Below are 22,583 nucleotides of genomic sequence, written 5' to 3' on the forward strand. Positions count from 1 at the left end.
GGTATCTGAACATCGTTGTGGACAAAGTGCACCCATTCATTGCAACTGTGTTCCCTGACGGTGATGGCCTTTACCAACAGGATAGTGTGCCATGCTACACTGCCAGAATAATCAAGGAATGGTTCGAGGAAAATGATGGTTCACCCAAATTCACCCAGTCAAACATTTGTGGTTTGACTTGGAAAAGCAGGTTTGCGCAAGATCACCACCACCCCAATGTACAAGAACTGGAGGACCTGCTGATGATATTATGGGACCAGATACCACAGAAGACCTGTCGCCACCTCATAGAATCAATGACTCAATGCGTGTCCTCTGTTTTATGGGTTAGATGTTAGAATTAACATTTTCCATGGCTCACTTTCATTTTGATATCATCTATTTTATATAAACTCAACAAGCTGGTTGGTTGCTTTTTGTGTTAGTCTGACACACTTTTCCTTTTTTTTTTTTTTTTTTTGTCTGAGTGGGCGTTTCTTGACCAGATTAAGCATGTATTAATATTTATTTAATTTAAAAGTCATAATGAGGAGGGAGAAGAAAGCATGAAGAAACAGTAGAAGATAAAATGGGTCAGAAGACACATTTCCTCATTTCTATGTGTCTCGCTAAGCGTGATGAAAGACTGAAATAAATGTGAGTGTCAGTGACACACTGCATTGTACCCTATTGCATTTTGATGCCATGGTGCATGTGATGGATTTGTCTAGTTTGGTAAAACAATGGTAGCTGTCTAGACTGAGTTCAGGAGCACAGAAGTGTGAATAACATGAGCGCTGAATCATTCATAGGAACTCTGGTGGTCTCATGCCATTACACAAGTTCTGATGGGCACAAAATTCATCAGCGGCTCGCACTTTTTATAAATAGAGTACAGAATAGGGCCTGAAACTCTTAAAATTTATTAATATTTTTTAACAAAGGGTCAGTGCATGGAGGTGCTTATTATGAGTTTTTATTTTTCCTTTTTCATTTTCATTTTTCGGTAACACTTTATTTTGATGGTCCCTTTTGAACATTCTGTTGACACTAAGTAATGTTGCAACTACATTTCAACAAACTCTCATAAGAGTATTAGTAGACTGTCTGCTTAATATCTACTAACTCCTTATTGTGTTGGTCTCCCAACAGATATTCTACTGACTATAAGTAACTTTGCAAGAACGTGTCAACTTAATCTAACCCTAACCCTACCAGTCAACTAATACACTACTAACAATCTAATGAGAGTTAGTAGAAATGTAGGTGCAACATTACTTATAGTCAATATAATGTGTTAAAGGGACCATCAAAATAAAGTGAAACCCATTGTTCAATGTATTTTATATGAGTTTTGAATGAAATAGAGGGAAAAATATTGTCAGCATGGGTAAAAAGATTGTAAGTGACAGTGTTGCAGATTTAGCCTAAATTAAGTTAAAGGGGTCATTGGATGCACATTTTCCACAAGTTGATATGATTCATTAGGGTCTTAATGAAAAGTCTGTTACATAGTTTGGTTAACATTTCTCAATGGTAGTGTAAAAAAACACCTTTTTTACCCTATCAAAAACAGCTCTTTTCAGAGCAAGCCATTGTAAGGTCCACAAATTTGGTTCAAGGACGGTATCCAATCGTGGGTGAAGGTTTCCTGCGTGTTCGGCCTTTTCAAAGTTATTCAATCTAGGTTAACTTCAAATCTGACTCCATTTTAGTATCTAATCTGACTCCATTTTATTATAACCTCGAATTTAGGTTGAATTGCAAATTGGTTGTTTGTCTATTTCTAATTAGTATTCTTCTGATATTTGATTATTCTAGTGACTCTTTACTTTATATTTACTTGTTCATTCAGGTGCTCATGTCGTTAACAAGGATACAACGTATTCTACTAGAGTCAATAATTACAGAGTAAAACAGAATAAGATCAAATGTTACAATTTATTATCAGTCAGGTAAATATGTATTATGTCAATTACATAGCCAATTCAGAGATATCAAATCATATCAATACAAAACATTGATTTCTCAAAGATAAATCTACGAGTAAAAGATGCATACCTGACTTTATAGAAATCCATAGTGTGAAGTATAGAGACACACCACACTGCTTTTGCAACATTTCCTTAAGTACCCCAGACCAAGACCCACATCCCCCGAGATGGAGACAGGAGCTAACGATTGGAATTTGCATTGACCGAGTTAACACCTTTTGGGACAAAAGGTAATTTTGCATAGAAACCACTGGAAACTGACCCGCCCTCTACAGTGTGCAAAATATCTCTAAACTCTTAGGATCTTTTTTTCCTTTTAGTTTACTACTTGTAAGAATGAGCCCATTGCATTCATGTAGAACATTACAATCTACTATTGACCATTCTAAGCAGAGTGGAGGGAAGGATGGGTGAGGGGAAGGAAGGGGATGAAAAGGAACTGATGCATATGTGAGAGAGGCATTTTCCTGCATTTTCTCTCAGTGGGATGTGGAAACAGATGTCTGTATGTTAATACACCGTGTTGGTGTTGTCCATCTCAGAAGTTCAAAGTGTCTGAGGTTCTGTAATTCTTACACCATTTCGTTGCATTTTTCTTTAAATGCAAATGAGCTCTGCTGACCCCGCTCCTCTCTTCCGAACCGCTCTCTGAGGGACTGTTTACTTTAGCTGCATTCATCGTGAAACTTTCTAATTAGCATATTATAAGAAGATTCATTTAAAAACCTTATACTCACTTCTTCTGTTGGTGAAGCTGGATCACGAAGGATTCGCGCAAAGATAGACACATTTAGGTAGATCAGGGGAGCATTCCCTTCAGAAACAAACGTAATCCACTGCGTCTTCAGTGGCCCAGATGTCAGGAGTGAATGATGACTGCTATGTCCATTATTACATCCAACAACAAAACACCTCAATAGCTTTGGAGATATTTTTGTCTGCATCTTCTCCAGCGGTGAAACAATGGCGGACTGATGACCGATCTAGTGTTGCCAATTTCTTTCAATGAAACGTAGCTAAAGCCAGTTTGAAAAGTCGCCAAATGTCGCTAGATGATGTCATACGCTAATTTGCATATTCATGACGTCATCGCGTCTTATTGCCTTTTACATTTATTTGTCTCTCTGTGCTCCTACTGTATTTTAATGCAGCCAAATTCTCAATAAAACTGTTTTCCTTTACATATTTTGCTGTTTCTGTTGTCAGTCAACAAAATAAATTTGAAATAGTTAATAGTTAAACGCAGCCCTTTAAGATTACACAAGTTATTTCTTCCAAGAAGTCTGCACAAAAATCCTAATTTATAATTGAGCCGTCATCTGATGAAATCAAATAATACACACAAGATAAGACAAGGCACAGACAATTCTTGTGCTGTGATTTCAGCTAAATTTGCATGTAAAATTAGAGAATCAACATAATATGTGTTTTAACTGAAGGCGCTGCTCCTCTCAGCCGCTCGCTGAACAGAGCAGATGCAGAGAAAGAGGTGTGTGCGTGCTGACCTCGCGCCATTGCGGCAGTACCAGTGATCACAGAGACTCGCTAAGGGTTGTTCAAAACGTCGTTAGATTTGTCACTAGCGGGGTCTGAAAAGTCGCTAAATCTAGCGACAAATTCGCTAAATTGGCAACAATGGACAGATCACTCAGGTCGGGTCTAAGGTAAGACACCAGTCCAGTCTGTGCTGAAACGCTACTGTCAATCAAACAATCGTGGGAAAATCTGAGGTCAGCTCGATTTGAGAAAGGTGAAATGATTTAACCAGATTTAAAAAAAAAAAAAAAATACTAGGTGTATCTTTATCATTATAGGGTGGTTGTGTACACATACTGCCAACACACATTTCCGTTCAAACAACTTGTAAAAGTGCATGTAGCATCCGATGACTCCTTTAAGTAACAAATATTGATTTGCAGACTTAAATCAAATAAATAAAAATCTATATTTCTCATGAATTATAGAAAGAGATTAGCTGATATTTTAATTATGTGGGTAACATGACTGAACGAGTTAGCTTGATGAATGCACAGCTGAATATTTATTTCCTTTTCACTTAAAATTACATTCTAATTAAAATTTGTTTTTGCTATAATAAATTAGATTTGAATTTACAAGTTTTTGTCAAAATTATGATAATGCATCACAAGGTGGGATAGGCTAAAATCATGATTTATACTGACATTTAGGGATACTGACATTTGATGTATTAGCTTTAATAACTGATAGTTAATATAATATAAATCTACCCTATCTTGTTCTTATACTGCTGTAGTAAGAAGGCAGTGACACCACAGGGTGAATTATGATGCACTTAAACGTTTTAAAGGTATGAGGATTCAGTGCAACTGATTATTGCTCAACAGTATAACATTAATGGTGCCCTGATGAATCAGTCTGGCATTGATCTGTGTAAAGTAGTCTGTGGATCTTTTTTCAATAGTGAGCTGCCTAGCTGTCCACTGCCTTCTTAAGGCACTTAACACTGGCAGTGATTTACAGTGACAAACATTGCGTTGCTCTTTTTCAATGAGAGTTGGTAATTTCTGTTGACTTTTGAGTTTTTGATCACTAAGTTAATCAAGCAATAAGCATAAAAATACACAGCATTCACAAACTTTGTGTGTGCTCATTCTTAAATCTCATTGATGGCAACAAATGGAAATTTTCTGTCTTCATAAACAGCTAGCTATTTTGGTTATGATTCTCCTCCTCATCCTCCTCCCAAAAGATATGTGCCAAAAACCCACTGATCTAATAAATGAAACCATCCATCTAAAAACAGCTCTTTATGCTTCCTTGTACTGACTAATGTTACAGACCGCAGGGGGTCTGCATTATGAATATCAACACAATGAAACTCTTTAGTTTAACTAATTGTTCCCTTTAGATTGTATGACAGGTTGCGTTGAAGCTTGCAGAGTACGCTGGAACTAAGAGGCAGAGAAATCACTTAGATTTTCAGTGCTGTGAAAACACAATAATTAGAGCAAAAAGCCCTGATGCCCCTCTACCAAGCCATCCAGAACACGCAGTGTTTATCCCTCATATTTAGAAATCATGTTGATACACGCTCATTTGCACCAGCCGAGCCCATTTATGAATGCACATTATTCCGACATGACCTTAGTTCAGGATTCGTTTGGCCTGGGAAAAAAAAACAAAAACAAAAAAACCTTGCATTACTGTGTTTAAGTTTGTCAATTTAATAGCTGTGATTAGAGTTTTTAATGTAATTATGTAATTAATTACAGCAGTGTAGGTAAATTAGAAAACAAAAACATTTGACGTGCATTTGGAAAAATAAATAAATATATAATTGGCAACAAAAACATAATTTCATTGCATGTTTGGCTTCATTAAAAACCATCAAATATTCATAGATGTGCTCACTGTGCAAGACTTTGGATATATGTTTTAAATAATTCTGTAATCAAAATACTTTTGTTTTCATGCGACCTCTGCACTTTAATGTATATAAGAAAGAGGGCCCTCTCTCTTTCTTCTCTCTCTCATACAAACATACCAACCTGCTCTCATAAAAATACCTACCTCTGCACACTTTTTGTGCGACACCGTGCAAAATTGACATTGTGCAAAAAATTAAATTAAATAATTAAATAAAATAATTTAACAACACTGCGTCGTTAGCGTTGGTATTGGGTTGGGTATTGTATCAGACACTTGCACTTAACATTATATGAAAATCAAGCTCAAATGGAGTTAATAATGTTTTTGACCAGAGAACCCACACTCGGGCCGATTCTGGCTGAAATGCGGCACTGTCGGCTCAGTCACGACGTCGGTGAGAAGATAATGGGCCAGAGCCGCGCCGACTCTACAAAACACTTCTGGCTGACAGACTGCTTTTTCTCTCTGGGCCGATCTCGGCTGAAAGCTGTTGTACGTGCGGCAGGTCCGCTTTTCGGTGTAGTTGTGTGTGTCTCCACCTTGCCCGAGTTGGTTTAGTTTCCGCGGCCGCTGCTAGAATGAAGATCAGCCGCTGAGAGAAAGATTTGGCGGTTAATCCTGAGGAGATTTCGGCGGGCACAGTTCTTAAGAGGAATACTTCAGATGCAAACTGGTAAGTTATTTAATGATCAATCTAGTGTTGTTTGATGTTTAAATGCCACGAAGAGTATAGGTTTTAGATGGTTTCTGTTAGGTTTGCGATGATAATAGCGTCAGAAAAACCGTTCGGTCCCGGATATGTTGAGTGTTGATGAGTAACGTTAGGCCTAACTGTCAGGCGCCGTCTCTTCAGGAAAACAATATGTAATTTTTTAATATGAAAAACCGATGAGCTGTATCCAGTGCACGATAATGTTAGGTAATTACATTTTAATGAGTTAAATTCTATTTTGTTTGCTAGAATTCATTCGATTCGTCTTTTTCAACGAGTGATTGCTATTGAATCATGCGCTGCTGGCGCCATAAACATCATACGAGTGACTCTCTGATTTGATTCACTTAACCATTCAAATGAGTCATTTGTTTGTGAATCAAACTGAGCACGCTGTTGTAGCATTACACCTGCTAAGATAATTCAATATGTGCAATCTGAATTTAATAATAATATTTATTTTGTGGTAACACTGCCGTGTGGGAAGCTCTGACAGAGAAAAACACTATAGACACGTAGAGAGAGAGCTGTAAAATGTAAGTGCATCATCTTTTGTTCTTCAATAGAGGCCTAATCTGTCTGCTGCACTTGAGCAGGTTCAGTTTTTAGAGTGAATGAAAACTTTTGAAGCATAGATATGCCGTGTGATGTGATTAAAATCATACTTAGTTTACTGTGGTGGGGATTATTATGAGCAAACAAATTTATATATAGTGTTCAGATTAAATTTTTATGTAATCTGACTTTTCTTTTTTACAGAAATTCTGAGCTGCTGCATGAACATTCATCAAACTTATAAGGTGCGAATTCTGGGTCTGGTTCTAATGATTGTAAAAAACTGTAATGCTTAAGATTAAATAATTACCTTACAATATATATTTATACATATTTCAAGGCTGCAATTTGGAAAAAACTTTCAAGCCAATGCTGCTGAAATGGAGGTCAAGGGGACTGAAGAGGTGGCTCCAGCTGATCAGAAGTGAGGACTTCAGGAGGCAGACACACTCTGTGAGTTTAAAAGACCCATCTCTTTAACCTTCCATACACATGACACACAATAACATTTCTATAATTCAAATCTCTTAAAGGATTTTTATGCTGCACCAATTAGGGTAAGCAGCAACACTTCCTATAATATCTAATGTACTTGTTAATTTGTAAGAAGAATGACATCAATGCTTATATTAGTTGCTTATATACTGTCTCACCCTTATCCCTAGGTTACAGTAATCAGCTGATCCAGCCGTATCCAGACCAGACGGTGGACCTGCACCCAGGAACGACCACAACACATCCCTGAATGTCAGCGGAGACCATGTCAGCTAGATGACAGATCCCTGTGAAGACCTCACTGATGGCCCCAGCACAGATCCTCAGCAAAGACTACAAGAACCAGACAAGCCCTCTGCGCAGACCCTTTTTACCAGCTTCACCTGCTAGCGTGATATTACTTCATGCAGAAGAAGTTGGATGAAATATTCTGAATGATATCAATCCACAATCTGACTTGTGATGCAGCCTGGAATAATCGCACCACATTCACTCGTTTGGCCAGACGAGACTGTTTCCTGACTGAGCCCTGTCTTGTTTGGGTTCCTTGTCACTGTTGCCTTTTGTCTTGCTTGGTTGAAGACACCTAATATTCAGCAATATTACTGACTTGACTGCACTGACACCATTTGATAAGAACTGAACTGAATTATGACACATAATGTTTTATATATGAAGAGTTTATTTGCAAAAACAGATAACTCAGTTTTTAAATATTTTTAAAAATCATGTTTTTTGTTATTGTGTTTTTGTTTTGTGTTAGTTAGCTAGTATTTATTAGTTATTCTTTGCCTAATCAAAATAACCTGAATGCAGTTTGATTGAGATTAATTGGAATGCACAATGAAAAAACATGATTTTTAAAAATTGTTAAAAACGAAGTTATCTGTTTCTGCAAATGAACTCTTCATATATAAAATATACAGTAAATATAATTTAGTTGTTACTTTGTGGTTTAAAAAGTGTGAATGTTTATACTGTAGTGCAGTTGTTCATATTTATATTAAAGTATTTGGTAATTTTATAATTAAAGCCTTTTTAATGTTTTTAAATGGTTGTATTTGTGTTTCACTGCTGAATTACATTTAGCAGTTTCTGGGCCACGTTCGGCCCGGGGACCAAGCCGAATCTCAGCCAGATCTGGCTTAAAGTGTCTGGGCCAGACCTGGACCACATAAAATAATAGAAGTCACTCTACAGTATGCGGGCCAGATCTGGGCCACGTCAATAAATAAGAGTCATTTTACAGGGCGTGGGCCGCATCTGGGCCAGAGGAAATTGTTTGAGTCGGTTTTCAGTGTGTGGGCCAGTTTCGGGCCGGGGACCCAGCCAGAACTGGGCCAGAAGCTAAGCAAGGTTGTGGCCCAGAGATGGGCCAGACAAATTTTGCTATCTGGGAATGACGGAGATGGAGTGTTTTGTCTGTCATTAGAACGGCTGTAACTGTTATCTGAAGCAGCAAGTGCATTATGCTTTCATCAACTTTTACAGGTTATATAACTTTGATTGCAGCTATATGGGCGCTTAGTTTTTTCTTGTTGTTTAATACACTTGGCCAAAATCTCAAATTAAGCGCTTATGCACATAATGCACAGGATATTTAAAACGTATATAGACAGCAAATAACTAATTCTTCTCCACTCTTCAAACACACAAAAACATTATCCTTTACTGACATAGTGTTTGAGTAAAGAAAACGCTGTACTATTCAAACACCAATTATTTATTCACCCTTGCATTGCGAAAAAGCAGAGATCTCATCTTCTCCAGGCTGTGCGCGCGCGTCAATCTGAACGGAGGCGGGGTGAAGTTACGAGGTCTCGCTGAGAGCTCGATGATCCAATGGCGTTACGAAGTTTTACTGACAAGTTATTTTAATGCTTATCATTGGTTTACTATTTTTAAAACTCTCTGATTTAAAATAATAAAAACGAATTATAAGCGACTCAAGTTGGATAATTTTTCACAGCACCTGACTGTGCCATACTCTGCCATACGCAAACGCCGCCCTGCTCCCACACCTTGGATGACTTTGGTCGCACGGATTTCTCTGCCTCCGCCATGTATCTTTCCTCTACCTCCGCTGGTTTTTTTTTTTTTGTACTTTTTTTTTTTTATGAGGCGCCAAACTCTGCTACCATCCGTGCGCGAGAGAGACCGAGTGTGTTCACTCCGCTCCACGCTCAACTAAAGTTTTTTTTTTTTTAATAATCAAACGTCTCCGCGTCGCGCGACACAACGAACCGATTATGAAATTTGTTGCCAACGCTTTTAGTAATCGATTTTTATCGATTTAATCGATTCGTTGTTGCAGCCCTAATTTATTATATATATAATGTGTACACACGTGGTCAGAATTGTTGGTACCCTTGGAAAATATGATCAAAGAAGGCTGTGAAAATAAATCTGCATTGTTAATCCTTTTGATCTTTTTTTTTTTTTAAATCACAAAAATCTAAGCTTTCATTGGAGAATAATAATTTAAAATGGGGGGAAATATCATTATGAAATAAATGTTTTTCTCAAATACAAGTTGGACACAATTACTGGTAATTGTGGCAATTACCCCTAGAAATTCTTATGAGTAAAATATATCTGAAATATATTCCCATTCATATTTACAATTTTGAGCACACCAGCGTGATTATGACCATGAAATTTTCCAGCCATGGCTTTCTGTTTCACAGAAATATAAATAGGAAGGAAAACAAAGACCAAATTCCCTTAATCATCCATCACAACGAGAGAAACCAAATAATATACTTCTGATATGCAGCAAAAGGTAATTGAGCTTCACAAATTAGTGAAGTGGCAATAAGAAAATAGCTAGAGCAGTGAAAATTCCCATTTCCACCATCAGGACAATAATTACGAATTTCCAGTCGTGTGTCTATATCGTCCTAATGCACGGTGAGGAGGAGAGTTTCAGTGGCCAAAGACTCTTCAAGGATCACAGCTGGAGAATTGCAGAAAATAGGGGTCAGAAAACCTTTAAAAAATGATCAAAAAGTACCTACATCACCACATGTTGTTTGGGAGGGCTTCAAGAAATAAATCAAGAAACGAAAATGCTTTCACCTAAAAACAATCTCCAGCATATTGTAGGGTTTGATACATAAATATAATTTAATTTAGCTCAAAGGGAATCATTTATGATTTTATAGGGAATTTGAACAGAATCACTGTTTTGCGGCTGGTCACTGAGTCGGCGGCGATTCACTGAATGAGCCGTATAACATTAATTCTGCACTGGACATTAAAATCCAAAATATAGTGAAAACATTATTAATAAGCACAGTAACAAGATCGGCAGATTAAGACATTAACTTGTAAGCACAAAACACAAGATACTTCTCTTTTAAATATAAATACGACTTTATTTATATAAACCTAAGACATAAACTAATCTAACACATGAACACAAGCAGTCACACATTCATACGTTGCAGAAAGAGAGAAAGGAGGATTTTAGAGAATGAGAAAGTGAAATCCCAAGTTTATAGCAATATGTGCTATCACATAGACCTGAACAACCATCAATCACGTAATTAACCCTCACATTGAGTTTCTCAATGAGGCTAAAATTTATATTAAATGCGCCAGTTCAGTTAGACCTGGAGGTACTTGCTTGCATTGCCTTTGTGTTACAGGGATTCCCTTTCGTTGTCGTGGTCGTTGCAGGAAAGGGGTTTCCCAAGTTGGTGATTGGCTGGAAGTTTAGTAGTCGTTGAAGTGATGTCTTGGGCGTTGGCTGAGGATGCAGAGTTGGTCTGGTTGAAGTTTTGAGGCGGTCACAGGCTCGAGTTGAACTCGGAGACAAGGCGTGGCGGCAAAACTTAAACTGAGAACACGAAACTCGCAACGGAAAATAAACTAAAATAAAAGAAAGAAAGAAATGTAACGAGACTAGGTGGTTTTTCTTCTCATCGTGGTGTTAAGTAGCAACTGGCCTGTAGGCCAGAGCACACTCAAAGAGTGCTAAAAAGCAGCGTCAAAACGCAGTGCCGAAAGAAGAAGAGAAAAGGGCGAGAAGGGAAGAAGGGAGAAGGCAAGATTTGATGGTGTCCTGAGGTTTTAAACTCGGCTTTTGGACACATCCCATCTGGTGTCTTGACCAATTAGATAGGCTATTATCTTAGCTAGGGTTGTTCCTTCCATCATAAATCAGTTTGTTATCTGGTCACATGGTCTGAATTTTACACACTCTTGCAAAGTATACTTTTGGATGTGATTTCTATAACCAGAATATGATACATTTGACAAAGAATCAATTGGAAGAAACGTTTCAAGCTAGAATTGTCAAACTCATACATACCAAACACGAATAACCCTTAAAATCGTTCAATAGTTATTAAAAAGACATACATAATATGTGCTTAAAACATGATAGTCTAATGTGTGGATTACATACATAATATAGTGTTATGCCTAGCAATGTCCTTTTAGGATGATTTTATGTGCATATGAAAAAGAAAGTCTCTGTGTAGGACATAGGGATATGTTCGGTGAAGACCAGACACATGTTCTTTGGACAGAGGAATTTCAGTCTGGTTCTTTGTCTTCTATGTGTGGGGGAAAAGTCAATCTAAAGAAGCTTGTGATTTCTCTCGTGGAACAAATGTGATGGCCATCTCTTTGACCATTAATCTTGATTATTTACCCCAAATTTGACGATCTCCTTCCTGCGTTGGACTTACCAATAAGTGTTCTTTTGTCTTAATGTTGCAAACTGTTCTGTGAAAGAGGCTTGTTGGTAAGGCTTGCTCCAGACTCATGGCACCAGAGTACCATGGACAGATTTACGACGTCCTGTTGGGCTTTCTGGAATTTCGGCTCCTCATGTTTCGATGTTCTGATCGAATCTTAGTTTGTCTGACTCGTTCTGATCCTACAATATTCAGTTGTCAGACATGACTGGAACTTCAAATGGGACTGGCTTCTATGGTCAGATGTAACTAAACAATGAGCTTTTTAGCAGCAAACACTCAAGATGGGTTTGGTGAACACATGGATAAAAAGTACCCTATGTGTACAATGAAATATACTGCTGTATTTTTGATGTTGTGGGCCTATATTTCTGCTGGAGGTCCTGGACATCTTGTTTAGACACATGCCATCATGGATTCTATCAAATACCAACAGATAAAAAAATCTAAATTGACTGACTCTGTTAGAAATGTTATAATGGCCATGTTTGGATCTTCCAAACGGGCAATAATCCAAAAACAAACCTTAAAAACAACACAAAAATGGGTCACTGGGCGCAAAACCAAGCTTCTGCTGGCCATTCCAGTCCTCTGACCTGAACCCTGTAGAAAATGAGAAGAAGCATCAACATGGAGCTGGGAATCTAAAGGGTCTGGAGTGATTCTGGATGAAAGAATGGTCTCTGATCTCTTGTCAGGTGTTCTCTAACCTCATCAGGCATTATAGGAGAAAACTCTGGTTACACTTTATTTTGATAGTCCACTTTAGACATTCTACTAACTATAAGTAACTTTGTACCTACATCAACTAATCAACTAATTCTCATTAATTAGCAACTACATGTCTACTAACTCTCAGTAGGGTAGGTTTAGGGTCAGTAGAATAAGTTGACATATACTTGCAAAGTTTCTCATAGTCAGTATGTTGTATGTTGTGGACCCATCAAAATAAAGTGTTAAAGTTATTAAGCAGACAGTCTACTAATACTCTAATGACTGCTAGTTGACATGTAGTTAAAAAGTTACTTACTGTTACTAGAATGTCTAAAGTGGACTATCGAAATAAAGTGTTACCAAAACTCCTACATTATTTTGGCAAATGGAGGTTTCAAAAAGTATTGAATAAAAGGGTACCGTTAATTGTATCCAATGTGTATTAGAGAAAAACATTTATTTCATAATGATATTTCCCCCCATTTTAAATTCTTGTTCTCCAATGAAAGGTTGGACTTTTATGAATTATAATTTTTTTTAATAATAGATCAAAGGGATTAACAATGCAGATTTATTTCCACAGCCTTCTTTGATCATATTTACCAAAGGTACCAACAATTCTGACCACGTGTGTATGTATGTATGTATATGTGTGTGTGTATATATACAGCCCAACAAAAGAGCTCAACTTAACACATTGAAAAGAAAGAGGACTCCTCTCTCTCTCTCAATTCAATTCAATTCAATTCAATTCAATTCAATTCAATTCAATTCAATTCAATTCAATTCAATTCAATTCAATTCAATTCAATATTGCTTTATTGGCATGACTGTAAAAAATACAATATTGCCAAAGCTTGAAATATATGTGGAGAAATATAATAACAATGAAAAGATCAAAATAATAGAATAAAAACCTTATAACAATATAAACTTAAATAAACAGTGTAACAAATAAGAACTTATTATGTGAACATTTCATACCACAGTTAACATATAAACACACAAGGCTGAGGGTCACTGTGGTAGACAGTAGGGAAACACTTTGAGGTCAGACGTAATACACATATTACACACATTACACACATTCACCTGCTGTCTCTCAGGCTGTGGCATGTCCACACACACACACACACATTCACCTGCTGTCTCTCAGGCTGTGGCACATCCACACGTATCTCGCAGCCAGTGCTACTGTCTGTCCCTCTCCTAGTACTATCTTTATTTGTTCTGTTTCACTAATGGCTGTAAAGTTCTTTATTAAGTTGGTGAGTTTGTTGAAGTAGAGGTTTCTTATGGATATGTATTTATGACAGTGAAGGAGGAAGTGCGTCTCTGTCTCGATCTCTCCTGTCTCACAGTGAGCACACACCCTTTGCTCTCTGAGTAACCAGCTCTTTCTGTGTCTGCCGGTCTCAATGGCTAGTCTGTGCTCACTGAGCCTGTACTTGGTCAGGATCTGTCTTTGCTTTGTGTCTCTGACACTCTGGAGATAATCTTCCAATTCATAATTTGATTTTATGGTCCGATATAGTTGTAATTTACTTTGTGTTTTAGTCTCTTGATCCCAATGTTCCAGATATATACTGTATCTCTCTCTCTCTCACACACACACACACACACACATACTACTTACACACTCCTTCAATGCTGATTTTAAAAGTACATTATTTCATTTGTTGTTGCTTATACCATTGCATGTATATTTCATGATAGACCAGTTAAGGTTACCTATGTCATACCCTTGACATTATACAAATGTATGTCCTCATTTGTCACAACAACGCACGTGCACACACACACACACACTCATATTATGTGTGTGTGTGTGAGAGAGAGAGATAAGAGTCCTCTTTCTTTTCAGTGTGTTAAGTTGAGCTCTGTTGTTGGGCTGCTCATCTGCCAATGTTTTAAATAAAAGACACATTCTTTGGCCAGGCTACAGAGTGGAGAATAATTATTTCCAGAGACGTGCTGTGAGACAAATGTATTTGTAAATTATGTGTTACAATCTGGTAAAGTTTGTTTAGTAAATGCATTATTTGGCCTTTGATACAGATTCATTTTAATACTATCCTATTCTGCCAGGGCTCCTTTTTTCAAACTTTCAGTTGGCATTGATAAAACTATTCAGGCTTCCTTGAGGTATTAAAAACTGATGTCTGGCCAACACTTGGCTTTTGTGCTTTTCTCTTTATTGGCATTCTCAAGGCAACAAGACAAGAAAATGAATGCCTGTAGAGGCATATTTTTACTGCCTCCAAGGTGCTTTTAATTATTTTTACTAATGTAATCCCCACTACCAGATATATATCACTGAAAATGCATGTCCTAAGAACTTTATCCTGGACAGAAATGGACAGTTTTCTGCCTGTCAGGTTGGTTGACATGTCATTGCAGTAAAGGGTTTGAAGAGAGCGTGTTAAGAAAATGTCTGAAATCACTTTCAGCTTGGCTTAATTTTGTAACTCTTTGGCCCAATGCACAAAAAAATTGCGTCATTTCCAAACAATGAATAAATATATTGTGTTTTTAGTGACTTGTATATCTGTTCGAGACCTGTTTGGATGGCATTTGCATCGGCTTAGTACAGTAGCTCCCCCTGGCAGCACCTTTCAGAATTGCAGTTGAAGAACATAATGAAGACCATTATATCCTGTTATCTGTCTCACCACAGGAGGTGAATTTCTCAGGGGATCTTGGTATATGCTTTATAAATATAACTCTACACTCATTGAGTTTCAGCACTTAGTCACTTAACAGAATTCACTTATTTTTCATTCCTCCAGCGATCTCTTATCTGTGTATTTTACCATCTGTTTGGACAATCTGAGCCACTTACACTTCCATTACAGTGCCAGAACTAAAAAGATCATTGTGACCATGCATCTTTCCAACTGAAATTTCCATACAGTTTTGAAATTCCGGCTCTCAGTTTTGGCTCTGTTGATTTGAGGTTTCCAATGAACTCCACATGACACGATGTGGTGTGACTTAAGAATAATGGGATGTGCTTGATGGTCAAAGGTAGTTTTTGATTTCTTTGCTGTGGAGGCAAATGAGGACAATGTTCTGTGGAGTTTAGAAACTAAATAAAAAAATAAAAATAAATAATAAATCTGCCTATGGACAAAACTGCAGAATCTAAGAAAGACTGCAAATGACAGGAATCAAAGAGTAAATGTACACTGTAAAAAAATACTGTAAAATTTATGGTAAAAAAAACGGCAGCTGTGGTTGCCAGAATTCTACCGTAAAAAATACAGTAGCAAGATTTTAGGTTTTACTTAAATTTACAGTTAAATACCATAATATCATTAACTGATATAATGTTAATATACCAACTGCTGAAGTACTTAAATCTGTTTTGTACCTTTGTAATGCACTGATAACCACCAAATGCAGAAGGTGATGAGAAAGTCACATGATGAAACAAAGCCCATCACAAGCAGTTTTTAAATAATAACATATATAGAAGGTGCACAGTGTCATTCACACAAACAATAAACACCATCATGGTGAGACTCATTAAACTGAAATATGCAATAAACATTAATTTAACAACATTAGATGTAACATAACCCTAATAAACATAACTGATACGAATAAACTAAGAAACAGCTTAATTATTTCAAAGAAAAAACATCCCATTTGAAAAGGTCGCAGTCAGTCTATGTTTTTTCCCTGCAAATTTTACATTCTTTTTCACTTCCAAAAACGTTATTTCACCGTAAAATTTCACCCCATAACATTTGAAAAATAAAAGTTTTTTATTGGCATTATTGAATAAATGAAGAACTTTTATGATTCATATGGAATCTTTCCATTCCACAAAAGGTTCTTTATAGTGAAATGGTTCTATAAAATGTTCTTCACATTATGAAAGAATTGTTCTTTTAAGAACTGTTCACTGAAAGGTTCTTTGGGGAACCCAAAATGGTTCTTTAAAGGATCATTGCAAAACCCCACATTTGTAAGCTTTGTTTTGCAGATTCATTTTTCAAGTGGCACTTGAGCCTTGTACTACATGTTTTGTGTACAACAAAGCTGGACACAAGAGCAATGATAATGTCTTCATTAGCAAAGTCTCTGAAAATTGCATTTATAAAATTTACCTGGCTGCTATTGCAACACACTTTCCTTAGAAATGAGATAGCCTTTTTCAAAGAACAATGTAGATTAATCTGCCTATTCTAGGGAATGACTGAAAAGCCCTCAGCAATTTGATACATCTCTGGAAGACTTTGGAAGAAGCGTTTATCCAATTCAAAAACCTTTTCTTTCAGAACTGAGCATAATATCCTTAATGGCTCAGACCTGATGATGGATTTTCAGAGAAAACTGGCGTAGTTCTGGATTTTTAGCTCAGACTCTTAACTACTCAGCGCCATTTATGAGGAATCTCGTACTTTAACACCCGCTGTCAATTTGAAGCACTCTGTAATCCTTTAAAAAACAGAAGACATTCATTTACTGACACCTCGGTCTGATCAGTTCAGTTTTACGGCTCCAGTAGCTTTTTATCAGGCCTGAGAGAAGTCACATTTTTTCACGGTTCACTGCTGGCTTTGGTGTGCATGGGAGTCTGGACAGCTGGACCTGCCAGAAAATACACCTCAGGGAATAGCCAGTTCCCACTCAACTACTGTTCACATTGGCTGAAGTTCAGAGTTTATCCAAAATATTGGACGAGAGAGAAATATTATTGACTTTTCTTAGTGAGTAATAGGTTCATTTGCCAGTAGTTTGCCTGCTTGATTAGAACAAGTGCCTTGTTAAAAATATCCTGTTAAATTTATGGTAAATAAAATCAGCCGCTGTGGTAGAAATTCAGGTATTACAGGATGGCACATTGATGCCTGTATATTTTACAACTTGTAACCATATACATTTTTAACCTTGAAATGTAATAAAAACCACCATATGTGGTACAACAGAAAGCTGATGGATGGATGGTTCATACACACAAAGACAAAACACCACATATGACACGGTATCTTTCACATAAATACTTTCAGAAAATAAGGTACAAAGGCTGCCACTGGGGTGGTACCCTTCCAAATTATACTAATATGTACCATAGGTACATATGAGATACTAATATTCACCCTTTAGGTACAAAGGTGTACCCAAAGAGTGCCTTATGTACATTAGGTAATACTCTAATGTGCATTACTGATAACAGAAATAAGAAGAAACAAAGTTATTTACAGTATATAAAATATAATCAAATGTGATGTCAGAAGGAGACTTATGGGAATGTACTTTTACTATTTTCACTGTAAAATATATGGAAATTCATAGTTTTTACTTGCTAAAACTATAAATTTGACAGTATTATATACAGTGCAATTATGTGTAACGTGATGTTGGCAGCACTTTTTACAGTCCTCATGGGCATACTATGTCGGTACTTACAACAATTCAATAAGTAGGTAATAAGTACAGTAGCTACTTACGCTGAATCTAACCTTAACCCGGGCATGTTGTTGACTACACAGTGCACATACTATAAAAAAGTGCAAACACAATATTAAACCATTTACAGTTTTCACTATATATAGCAAGGTTAACCTTTTAGCAATTAGTGTTTGCATAAATTTAGCAATTTGTAGCATTGCATTATACTGGATTACTAGCCAAATATATATATATATATATATATATATATATATATATATATATATATATATATATATATATATATATATATATATATATATATATATATATATATATATTAGTGCTGTCAAATGATTAATCACGATTAAATCGCATCCAAAATAAAAGTTTTTGTTTACATAATATATGTGTGTGTACAGCGTATTATGTATATATAAATATACACACACATGCATGTATAAATGCAAAGAAAAATTGTACATTTATATATTAAATATATTTATATATGGTATAAATTATATGGATATGAATATATGCATGTAAATACATGTACATATTTTCAAAATATATATTGTATGTGTGTGTCTTTATATTATACATAATAAATATACACAATACACACATATATTATGTAAACAAAAATATTTATTAATCATTTGACAGCACTATACACACACACACACACACACACACACACACACATATATATATATATATATATATATATATATATATATATATATATATATATATATATATATATATATATATATATATATATATACATACATACATACATACATACATACACACATACAAACAAGGAGATTGACACTAGCTGTCACACTGCTTCTTGGGGTATGCATATTTTTGAAAACTTGACTGCACCTGATTATAAAAAGCTACTGAACATTTCATTAAACACTTTGACCTCTTTTGACAGCATACCCCTACTGGGCATGAAATCAAATCCACCGCTAGTGAAAAACAAACATTTGTGTTATTGGACTTTTGACTGCGAACATTTTAGCTGCCGAAATGTTGACAGCTTCCTAATATATTATATAACTGTGGGGGAAAATGAATTATAGATGGACACAGATTTTTGGGTGGTCTGACCGTTCTTGCTCTTTAAAGTTTGAACAAAACTGTCTTCATAGTTTCTTCTTAGGGTGAAACACTGAATGGATAAACAGTGACCTGTGTTGTTCAGAAAGAGTAGTTTGCCTCACTAATGCTTATCTTCAAAGTGGGGCAATGAACTTTGTATTAGGACAGAGTTCACAGTGAACAGGAGCATGTAGTCATCCTGGGGACGAAAAAAATATCTTTTTTTATTCTTTAGTGCATTTGAGTCGCTGTGTTTTAAAAGTGTAGCCAGCCAATGTCACAGCAATGCAAAAGCATTAGCTCGTTAATATTAATTAGGCTAAGTTGCATGGTAACTTTCCATTGTGCAGCAATATCAGAAAGTTCATGCTCAAATATGACATAATTGATCAAGTTTGGATAAGCAGTCATGTGATTTTTTTGTTATTGGTCTGAAGGTCAAGCTATAGCAGAACATCAATGTCAACAAACAAAATGAAGCAAATTAATTGTAACACTAATTTCGATGACATCCAGAATTGCTGTTTATCTGCATAAAATATGCTTAAACAGTGATTTTTGGGTGCCAAAATTCTGTTTGATCAATTCAAGAGCTCAAACATGCTTGGATCAAATGAGCTAAAGAAAAATGGATGTATGTGTCTGAGAGAGAACATCCCAGCTTTATAAAAATCCGCTGCTGATGACAACAACAGGGAACACTCAGAAAAACAATAAAAAAGACAAATTGCAATACATCGCCAAAGAAAAAAAAGAAAGAAAAGATGATTCTATTATCTACTGCATTTTCCCCTTTTTTCCCCTTCATAAAGTGCCATCATATGCTTCAACATAATCTCTGAACATATAAAATAATATGAATATTTAAGCCTCTAAAGCTGCGGTCTTCCCCAAAACCAAGACCTTTAATCATAATTAATCCAAGTGTAAATCCATTGTTTGAATTTAATCACTTGAACTGAGACACAGCCTCTCCTCTCAAATTAACATGCTTGCTTGCTAATTATTAATACTTCCCTAGTAGGCTAGTCACTCATCATGGGGTCAATAACCCATGACAGCGGTATTTATTTATGCTTGGCATTTCAGTGGCAACAGATGCATCAGTGGGCCTGATGACTCCCACACAGGGACAATTATCACAGTGTCACTGTAAGCAGAGGATCACGATTCAACACGTGAGTGGATTGAAGTTGAAGGACGTTGTTAAGGTTGAGTGGAGTCTGGGTAGCATTATGAAGAGGCTCTTCGTCAGGCCAGTGGGGTTGAAGGAAGAACCGTTGGAGGGAAGTGTCCGGTTGAGTTCTTCCTCTACAATCATTCATGCTTTACAGGGATACGTCACCCAGAAATAAAACTTATGTCCTTATTTACTCATCCTTCTGTTGTTCCAGACCTGTGTGCTGTTAGTTTTCCATGGAAAGCCAAACAAGAACAGCTGAAGAATCATAAAGGGATAGTTCACCCAAAAATGGAAAATTATATCATTAATTACCCGTAAGACCTTCGTTCATTTTCGGAACACAAATTAAGATATTTTTGATTAAATGATTTTGATCAAATAACATTATTTAAAAATTCTTCTCCTCTGCGTCACCCTGGGGAGCCATTTTGAAGAGTACCGCAATGCATGGCCGCACCTTCTTCTGAATGTAAACAAGGTGCAGCGCATGCGTGCTTTACGTCAGCAGCATCACGTGCATTCATTGTTTACATGCAGGAAAAGGACTCGCATGTGTCGTGATGCTCTCCAAAATGGCACCCTAGGCTGAGGCGGAGGAGAATTGTTGAATAGTTATTTTAGCTTTGAACACAAAGTATTCTCGTAGCTTTATAAAATTACAGTTGAACCACTGATGTCACATGGACCATTTTAACAATGTTCTTACTACCTTTCAGGACCTTGATTGTGGTAGTACCCCTGCTGTCTACAGAGGGTCAGAAAGTTCTTGGATTTCATCAAAAATATCTTCATTTGCATTCTGAAGATGAACGAAGGTCTTACAGGTTTGGAACAACACAAGGGTAATTAATGAAATAATTTCTGTTTTGAAGGGGAACTATCCCTTTAACCAAGCTCTTTTCCCATGTTGTGTAGTTTCTATGTAACTAGCACTGCCAAATTTTTTATTTTGTTTTTCTTTAAACTTTTCCCATCTTCCATTGGTCAAACAAACAGATAGCCCCACCCCTACCCCATGTCATTGGTTAAAATTGTCTCTAACTGTAAAGATTCTTCAAAAATTCTCCTTTTGTGTTTCTAGGGGGAAAATGTGAAATGTGTGAAATATTACTAAAAATGTATAAATATTGTGAACATTTGAAGTAAGTTATTATTATTATTATTTAAATATGTTTTAAATATAATTTATCCTTCTGATGCAAAGCTGAATTTTCAGCATCTTTACTCAAGTCTTCAGTGTCAGATCTGATGTGTTGATTTGCTTCTCAAGAAACATTTCTTATGATTATCAATGTTGAAAACAGTTGTGCTGCTTAATAGTTTTGTGGAAACTGTGATACTTTTTTTCAGGATGAAAACATTTTAATATCATTGTTTTTATTAATAGTTTGAATTAGTTTTTTATTGCTATTTTCTGTTTTCATTTTGATTTTAGTTAATTTGGTTTGTCTTTTTGATATGTCTATGTAGTTTTAATTGTATATATTTTTTGTTTTGGTTATTTTACATCAAGTTCAACTTAAAGAAAACCCTTGCTGAACAGCATTTTGATATAGAAACCTTTTTTTTATGAATGTCTTTGCTGTCAAATTTTCTTCTTTACTAAATAAAGGTATTCATTTCTTACATTTTTTTTATTTTATTTTATTTTATTTTTTTAATACAGACCCCAAATGTAAGTGTACACACACACACACACACACACACGTTTGTTTTTGTGAAAAGTGGGGACATCCCATAGGCGTAATGGTTTTTATACTGTACAAACTGTATGTGCTATTTTCTTACACCAACCCTACACCTAAACCTACCCCTTACAGGAAACTTTGTGCTATTTCAGATTTTCAGTACACTCCATTCTGTGTGACTTATAAGCGTTTTGAAAGGTGGGGACATGGGGTAATGTCCTGATAAGTCACCTTCTCCTTGTAATGCCTTTGTCATACCCTTGTCATTATACAAATTTATGTCCTCATTTGTCACAAAAACGCGCACACACAATCTATTCCTTTAAAGGCTCATGTCATTTAGCTTTTGTGCAGAAAAAAACAAAATCGAACAAAACAAAACAAAAAAACAGTGTATTTAGCTTCATTGTCCTGTTGTACTTGAACAGCCTTTGAAGAAACTAAACTGCTAATGGTATTTCAACATTTCATTGTGATTAAGCGTACATATTACAATTGCTCAGTGTGAGACATTGAGTGTAATGATGGACCTCCCAGAAATCCTTCACACACAAAAATAAATCACACAGCAGAGGGGAGCAGATTTCCTCAGACGCAGCACAGCAGCGGATCTCATTCACAGCGTGTTTGTCA

At 36.2% G+C, this 22,583-nt stretch overlaps 1 long non-coding RNA gene across 2 annotated transcripts; it reads left to right on the top strand.

Moving 5' to 3' along the window:
- The first annotated feature begins 3,458 nt into the window (after positions 1-3,458).
- Positions 3,459-21,707, top strand: LOC131537730 (uncharacterized). 2 transcript variants are annotated; one of them, XR_009270372.1, is made up of 4 exons: positions 3,459-3,637; positions 20,169-20,257; positions 20,474-20,576; positions 20,979-21,707. It is a non-coding gene; the product is annotated as an uncharacterized LOC131537730 (long non-coding RNA). The 2 variants fall into 2 exon arrangements; XR_009270371.1 differs by having other exon boundaries at positions 20,169-20,576.
- The last annotated feature ends 876 nt before the right edge of the window (positions 21,708-22,583 follow it).

Source organism: Onychostoma macrolepis, chromosome 03 (assembly GCF_012432095.1).
Source record: "Onychostoma macrolepis isolate SWU-2019 chromosome 03, ASM1243209v1, whole genome shotgun sequence".
NCBI classification, from domain to species: Eukaryota; Metazoa; Chordata; class Actinopteri; order Cypriniformes; family Cyprinidae; genus Onychostoma; species Onychostoma macrolepis.